Raw genomic sequence first — 8,925 nt, 5'->3', positions numbered from 1 at the left:
TCATGTCTACCTGGTGTCATGTGATAGAAGCTTTTCAAAACTGTGTCATTCATACAGGATAGGTCATTAAACAATGGCCTGAGCTACAAAAGCATTCAAGTTGTCATTAAGCCTGTTCCTTTTTTATGAGCAATGATCAATCGTGATCAAGGGTTCAAATCTTGCCCGTCATCATCCAAAGTAAAAAAACAGGAAAAATTTTAAACCATTTTTTTTTCTTTGAGTATATAAATCTTCTTCTTCTTCGTTCTCATTGTTATGTTGGAGCGTTCAGATGACTAGACTAATATATGAGATGAACTGCGCAGAGGTTTCCAAATCAGGGAGCTCTCCATATAGTTTTCTTTCTATTGGGGTGTTTTGGGGGCCAGTGTCTTATTTTGACCTCTTGGTAAAGAGAGCAGTTTTGGAGGAAGTGGTCGGGATTCTCTGGTGATACTCCACATGGGCAGATTTCACTGGTTCCAATTTTGAGCTTCCGGTACATGTGTTGTCGCATTCTGTTGTGTCCTGTCCTGAGTCGAAAGATTAGACGTTTGTCTTGTCGGGATAGCTTATAGTAAGCGTCATCTTTCTTGTGATTTGGATGAGAGCTCGTCCATTTCTCATTTATTTTATTTACAATTAATTTCTTCAATTCTTCTGGATAGAGTGCAGAGTTTATTTGTGTGTTAGTTCTCCGATTCATGGCGAGTGTGTCAGCCTTCTCATTTCCTTCTAGTTGTATTTGAGCTGGTATCCATTGAATATAAATAATAATGCTCCAAATGAAACAAGAACAGTGAAATCTATTATCTCATTATTGATTGGTTGCTTGGACCGGGTTGTATAGTTGGCTAATGTACTTGCTCATGTATTTCAGACCATCAACAGGTCATCAGGCTCGTATTTTAAAGGCCACGGACCACTTCTGGTCCAGGCGTCTATTGCCTGATACAGATAAGGTCTAAGTGCATATCGTTGGTAATAGTGAGGAGTTACTAGACACTCCCATATTTTTAAGTAGAATGTGGTTAACAATTCAAGAGACTCAACGCAGAAGTATGATTCGATGTTAACAGGAAAGTAATATAACAGTAATATGTATGTACAATATAATACATATGTACACAAATATATGTCTTACGTAGTCAATAGTGTACTATAATTTACATTAAAACTAGTTACTAAACTATGAAATATAGTTACCATCCCTATACATTAGACCCTCAACACTACCATACTCTTATATTCATTTAATCCGGTCAATGTTTAAGTACTTTTAGTAGCATAAAAAACATTATAAATTACAATATTATTGATGCTTACTTATGAAAGCAAAATACAATCAAACTCAATATGAACAAAGGGAGAAAACAACCCACACGCATCCATGACCAGGTCCACTAGTGACAACAGGACCAGAATAATTACCTCCCGTGTTAAATTCCCAGCTCTCAACTAATTGTTACAACTTTATCATATCTCTAAATACCTTAATTCTCCCCTCTCCTAAAAATCGGATTTAACAAGGTACATTTAATCCCTTCTGACATAGGCAGGGCTGGACTTATGAGGCTGCAGTAGGCCCCGCGCTAATTCTAGGTGTAAATTATTAAATTAAATCTTCAAACTTATAACAGGGTTCCCGTGGCCTCAGGATTTTCCAGGAGCTCATAGAAGTCTCCTAAAATTATTAAAATCAGAAAAAATGGCATTTTGGAGTGTCATTCAATATGGAAAATCCTACGCGCGATAAAAAAAAATCGGCATTGGCAGATTTCATTTAATAAAAATGCAAAGACTAATTTATTTTCTAATACAAATCTTAATTTTCACTCACTATTCTTATCCCTACCCAGACTGGCCCTCGCTCAATCCGTTTGTCATAGGGCCCCGCAATTATTAGGACCGGCCCTGGATATAAGTCTATCTATAAACTTACTGTGATGAGCTAAACAGTTGAAGCTAGTTTCGAACCGCTAAACAGGTCAGTGTCAAGTAGTTTAAGTCAAGACACAAACTAAAACAATATGGTGGCACTTAACTTAAGTATACTTTAGCCTATCCGGCCAACTATCCTGCAATAATATTCGGCCAGAACGGAATACGACAGGATAGTGAAAAACGGCAGGATATCCAGACAGAGCCGGAGCTCATCTCCGGTGCAACATTTACCTGACACACAGATAAACCTTTCGCAAGTTCTTTTTGTATTGTCTAGAGTCAGTTATTCTCCAGATGTTGATGTCTATTTGGGTGGAGAAGCAGTCTCCAAATCTCTTCTCTACATTTCAGCCTTGACTTGCCTGCAGATATGTCAATGTTTATGCGCTTTGCCGAGTCCTCATACAAAAGATCATTGGGATTTCTTCTTTGTCCCTCTTGATGGACTTTAGAACTGAATTTTACGGTGTAGGATTGTTTCTAGGCGGTTCTTAGGCTCATAAAGGAAAGCAAGGAGATGTCTAATGTTTCGTCTATACTGATGTATCAGTTCGCCATCTCTTGTTGTTATTCTCAGCGAAACTTCACCTTCACCTATCACTTAGTCTGCTGGACCGTTGGGGCACCACACAAAATCAGTTCGCAGTCTTTCTCCATTCCTCTCTGTCTTTTGATTTTGATATAATCTCTTTCAGTGACAGGCCCGTCCATTCTTTAATGTTGTCTTCCCATCGCTTTCTCTGTCCCCTCGTCTTTTTTTTTTCCTGGTATGTTCTCTGAAAGAAGGTTTTTGAGAACCTTGTGATATGACCATAAAGTTTTAGTTTGCTTTTTATGGCAGTAGTTAGCAGGTCATCGTGGGGTCCAATCACATCATTTGTGATGTGGTCTTTTGTAAGTGACGCAATACGTAATAATCTCCTCCATTTGTCGACTCAATGTACCAGTGGTCCTAACTGTATTCTATGCACACATTTATCGGAAGCTTAAGTATGGTTACCAGCTATGGTTACCAGCAGATAAAATGTGTACTTCTCAACTAATCGCCCCATCCGACGTTCCCCAAGGCGGTCACGATAAATTTTCAACACAATAATCTCCTGTTTCCATTTTGAAGTTTAATTAGCATCCGCTTTACATTATGTAAACAATAAAACACATAAGTACAATAGGAAACAAAAGAGAGAGTGTTTATCTGAAATGTTTGTGATATAAGCTAACTGTAGCGATATTTATATTTGAGTGCTAGATGTGATGATGTCTTGATGTTACGATGAGATTGTGTTGATCAGACAATGCGTTTCTGCTGTTATGATTTAGTATAGATTTCTACTTTTTAATAATTACTGAACATTCAAACAATATCGTAATGTAGTAGATTCAAATCTAAGCTATTAATTCAAAACAACTAAGATCCTTCAACAATAACTACAAAGCTTTAATTCTGGAACTAGGAATCAGTTTAACAATATACACACTGTACTTAAACTTAGATTCTCCCGCGCCGTTATTAGGCAGCATGCTGTCTCCACAAAGATCTGTCACTGGCAATGTCTGAAGCCTCCTCCCACCTGGTGTCCACTGCTCTGAGGTCCTCCATGAAGGTGTGGCGCCAAGTTATACGAGGACGTCCCTGTTTGCGCTTTCCTCGTATTGGCCTCCATGTCATCGTAACTCTTGGTATGCGTAATTCACATTGTCAGAGAATATGTCCCGTAAATCTCATGCGACGCCCTGTCACAGCCTCACTAAGTGATCGACTCCCATATCGGCATAAGACCTCCTTGTTTGACACCCGATCTCTATAACTGACTCCTGAAATCCGTCTTTGCCATCTTTGTTGAGCCAGATCTAGTCACACAGTACAATAAAATTTAATTTAACACATTAACTATCGTCGTTCTCCGACCTGACTATCTCTCTCCTCAAAATACTTGTGTTCATTGTTAGGCACTTAGTTTATATCATTAGTTAGCTAGAGACGCACCATAGAAGACGTATATTGAACGGGACTAGTGACGCTTGGGATATTTTGGGTTAGAGACTGGAAAATCAGTTAGCGATAGGATTCTCTTGGGTAATGACGTGTTTTTATTTGACAGAGACTCTGACTGTGGCCTTTTCTTGGATTTAACTTATTATTCATTGTTCATCAGTGTTGACCACATGTTTTCACTAGTTAAAATCGATGTGTGTTGATTATGTGCTGTCGTTCAACTGCATTGAATACACCCGAACAAGATACCCAAACGCATGCTGAGTAATTGACTGAAATCTAACAATCATCTACAGTTGACTTCAGTACAAAATTAAACATCCATCACACCATCTACGCCTTACTATATATGGGAACAATCAACCTCTCTCCTTTTATGGTCTGGAATTAACTTGACCCGACTTGCACGCTTTTGTTCCGTAAAACTGCGACCACATAACGATTACCTCCCGTTGCAGGCGATGCAGAAATCTAAAAATAAACTTATTGCAATAGCTGCTTTATGCTGCGGTGACAGTAACCCACAGAGAAACAGAAAATAAAAAGAGGTAGTCTGGGGGAGGGTTAGACATAAAAAGGCAACAGTAAACAATGTCAAGGACGTCCTAATGATAGAACCATGATGCCAACTAAAAAAAAATACAAATTAGCTTGTGCTACAGCCAAAACGTGCACAACAATAAGTAAACCTCTTAAAACACTTAAATAGTCAGCACTTTTTGTAGTCTTTACACCGTGAGCACTAGAAAGCTAGCTATTATAATTACTCGCCATAGACGGAGATCTCTAATCCAGTGTTTCCCAAAACGGATAATTTCGCACATTCTGGGTATTTAGCGGTTCACTTTGGCTTATTTTTTAGAGAGATTAATTCACGTATTGGCCTACTAGTTAATTAATGCCAGTTGTTCGTGGAACACCTTATTCACACTAGGGTTCCACGGAACACAGGGAAACGCTGCTCTAATGGGTAACGACGCCGTTGCTGCTAGTTTCTCTTTACTTGACGAGCATGTGTGTTTCAGGAGTTCAAAAACTCATTTCAAGGTCACATCCGGGACATCCAGGACATCGATCCGGATTTTCTGCTTTTTTTTGTTGTTGTTTAGTACATCCCGTAAACAAAATAGAAACAAACACGCTGGGTATTGGGTACTGAGTACTGGGTACTGTTAGCAACAAAACTCAGGAAGACGTTACTCACGACGATTTTAAGAATAGTGTTAGTAATGGTAAGTGATGAGTTAGCACTGAGCGGGTTTGAAATTAATGATGGACCACAGGCGGCGGGGGGGGGGGGGGAATGGGTAATTTGAGAGTCCAGTTACACTGACGTCAGCGGTCAGTCTTTGGGATAATAACATGCAAAATATAAAAAAATCCTTTAAAAAAAGGGATAGTATCTAGGGGGAAAACTCACATCTTTATCTATCAGTAATGTAGACGTTTTTTTTTCCATATTCAATATCAAACAAAACAAATAAATATCAATAATCTATTAACTTATTGGGTATTTTTGTTTTTTAAATTCATGATTTTTGTAGGGAAATAAAGAAAAATATCAACATGATCGGAGAATTGGTGTGGTGGACAAATAGCGTTAACAATTCTTGAAGAGGACTAAACTCTACGGATTTAGCCATATTTGTGAATACTGAAGAATTAATGTCTCCTGTTAATATCAAATAATATATTTAATTACCAGTAATTTAATTAACTAATTGTTTCATTTTTTAAATTCATGTCTTCTTTGCTCAAATAAATAATTGTTTAAAGCTTTCAACTTGATCCGCGAATAGGTGTGGGAGAAAAAAGGTGTGGAGACTTTTCACCACACAGACAGACAGACTGACTGACAGAGTGATTTGATTTACCCTTTTAAAAAGGGGATATAGAAATAAATAGTAAAGGTGGAAATGTAGTGGAGACGCGGGTAGAGGTAGCTGTGTGTGACACATTGACATATGCCAGTGCACTACAAGAGGTCAACCGTGAAAGTTGGCGCGGGGGCGACTCTTGAGGAAAATTCTGTGGTGTAAACACTTGATAGGATTATGTCATCGTCTAGAAAGAACTGGCTACCAGTGGCGTTTCGATCGCTTTAGAGATGCACTTTGGGGGGTCCGATATAAAGAGCTAGCTACAGAGAGTATGTGAGAGCTATAGAGACAGAGAGTATGAGACAGCTACAGAGACAGAGAGTATGAGAGAGCTACAGAGACAGAGGGAGAGAGAGAGAGAGAGAGAGAGAGGAAGAGAGAGTCGCTACAGTAGAGTCGAGTACGGGCTCTAGAGAAGACATAGTATTCAGTACAAGTTTAATGCACAAAATGATTGCAGTGAAGGATTGTACAGTCAGTATTTCGTGTTGCCCATTGTACAGTACTGGCTGCTAATTTATTACACTCCATAATGTATACAGATATTCGGAACTCAGAGTTGTCAAGTTCTTAAGATATTTGTTTCATTCTGTAAAGCAGTGTTGCCCAACCTGATTTGACCTGAGGGCCATTTTAATTTACGACACTTGTGTCGCGGGCCACATGATGGAACATGTACAAAAACGAAATTTCATTGCCCTGAAACATTTTCATTAGAAACTTGTGGATCTTGTATTTACATTAGTTAATAGAAAACTGGCTTCATTTGTCTACTTAAAATGTGAGAAATATTGTAGCTAGCTTTAACAACGGCTCATTTTCTTGTCTCTTTTTGGTAAATATTCCCATCGATCCTCCAATCTCTAGACATAGTTTAACAATCGCGGCTCAAACCAAGAATGCCGTCATATTTGTTTTATAGTGCTAATATCCACTTGTAGTTTCATAAACGTACATGTCACGATACTAGTCCATCAAAGAAAACAGTGAGGGCCCTAACATAGGTAAAGATACATTTCTCAACTTTTTTTTTTGGGGATGTGATGGGGGATATTTTGCAATTTGTACCAACGTTTAGCGGGCCAGATATGGCCCGCGGGCCGTATTTGGGGAATCACTGCTGTAAAGTGTTTGCAGAGAGAAAGAGGGTCGTAGCAACACTGAAGATTGTGAATGCTCTTACCTTCTGTAGTCTATGGTAGAAGCTAAGATTTTGAAATGTATTCATTACTAGCCAGTTTTTTCAAAAAGTTACAACTAAATCCAAGCAACTGAAATAGGTTTACTAGATATATTTTATTTTTCGCTGTTTAATTTTTTTTTCGCTGTTTAATTGTTCTTTCTATTTCATATGGGGACACCAAAGTCAGGTCGCTTAGGGCCTCCAATCATCTCTGTTTGTAGGACTTTGGATTTTGAATTTTTTTATTCGCTTAAACAAATGTTTGGAACTTCCTGCACATTATCTTTAGATTTAACATTTCAAAGAAATGTCTGCAGGTTATTGGACAGTCTCTTTCTCTCTTCTGTCTTCTGGGCGTTGATCAGTCAAAATGCCATTTTATCATTATGCCCTAGAATATAAAAAGAATACCCCCCCAAAAAAAGAAGCTCTGATTATTTGGTAAAATAGACCCTAATGTTTCTAAAGCAAGTTGTGAAGGAATTTCTGAACTTTCTTGTATTCCTGTGCTTTTTTTGTGTTTAACTCTTTATCTCCGTGATTATTTTCATGTTCTGTGATTAAACTTCAATAATATTTTTTGTTTGTAATCAGAAAACGTTACTTTCGGTATAGAATTTTAGTAGGAATGCAAGTTCTTTTTCTATAACAGAAAGTTTCTAAAACCAAAAACTAATTTAATTAAATGGGGGTCGATTCAACTAGGAGAGAAAGAGTTAAACCAGAAGACATGAAGGGATGAATTCAACTTGATGGAAAAATATGTCACTGATGTAAACAACGAAGTGGATGCTGGCCATTTTTTTTTTACGCTTTATGCCATGGCCTATTACAAACACAAAATCTAATCAGAAAGACACAAAGATAAAGACACAAAGACACAAAGACACAAAGATAAAGACACAAAGACACAAAGATAAAGGCACATTCCTCGTTCCATATTTATTATTTACAAATTTATACAAACGCTCCTTCTTCCCCAGTGCTATGAGATCATGGAATGGGTTGCCTGAGCCAGCCAGGAAAACCAGTGACTTGGCAGAATTTAAGTCATTGGTTAACATGAATGACTAAAGGCATGACGCGTAGGACGTAATCATCTTCTTTTTTGAAGTAACGTTTTTATTATATAAGCTAAGATAAGATAAGACAAAGGACATGGACCCCAAAAGGAGAACATTATTTCCGTTTGTAGGACGTCCGATGACGTATATATATATATATTTTAAATTTAGGACTCCACTGGGAATGTTATGGTGTCTTTTTTTTTTACATATCCTACGGCCTCATCAATTATATAAGAGGCGCGATGGTTGAGTGCTTAAGAAATTGGCTTCCGAATCGAGGTGTCCCGGCTTCGAATCCTGCTGAAGACTGGGATTTTTAATCTCGGGAGCTTTAGGGCGCCTCTGAGTCCACACAGCTCTAATGGATACTTGACATTAGTTGGGGAAAAGTAAAGGCGGCTGGTCGTTGTGCTGGCCACATAACACCTTCGTTGACCGTGGGCCATAGAAAAAGATGCCTTATTTATCTCAAGGTCTGAATAGGTTACTTTTTTATACTCTATCCCACCTTCACAATAATATAAGTAATATTCATATTAAATTTTTTTTAAATATTGGTCAAGCAGTGTTGGTTTTATTAATATCATTCTTACCATTAGCTTTATGGTATTAGATTTTCATACATGCCGGAAAACTTATTAATAGCCAGCTTTTAGGCGTTTCCGGTGTACAAAATAAAGTGTTAATAAGCTCGTTTCTTTTTATAAAGTTACATGATACTTCCTGTGCACTCTTTAGCACTGCAGAATCAAAGCACCTCCGTTTGTATCTTTTATTTAGTTGGCAAGTTTAAAGTTCACTCTAACGTCCTTGACATTAGTTAGCAATCGTGAAAATCTACAGATTATGAAAAATTTGTGAACATTTAAAAAT

Source organism: Biomphalaria glabrata, chromosome 16, assembly GCF_947242115.1.
Source record: "Biomphalaria glabrata chromosome 16, xgBioGlab47.1, whole genome shotgun sequence".
NCBI classification, from domain to species: Eukaryota; Metazoa; Mollusca; class Gastropoda; family Planorbidae; genus Biomphalaria; species Biomphalaria glabrata.
This window is presented reverse-complemented; position numbering follows the sequence as displayed.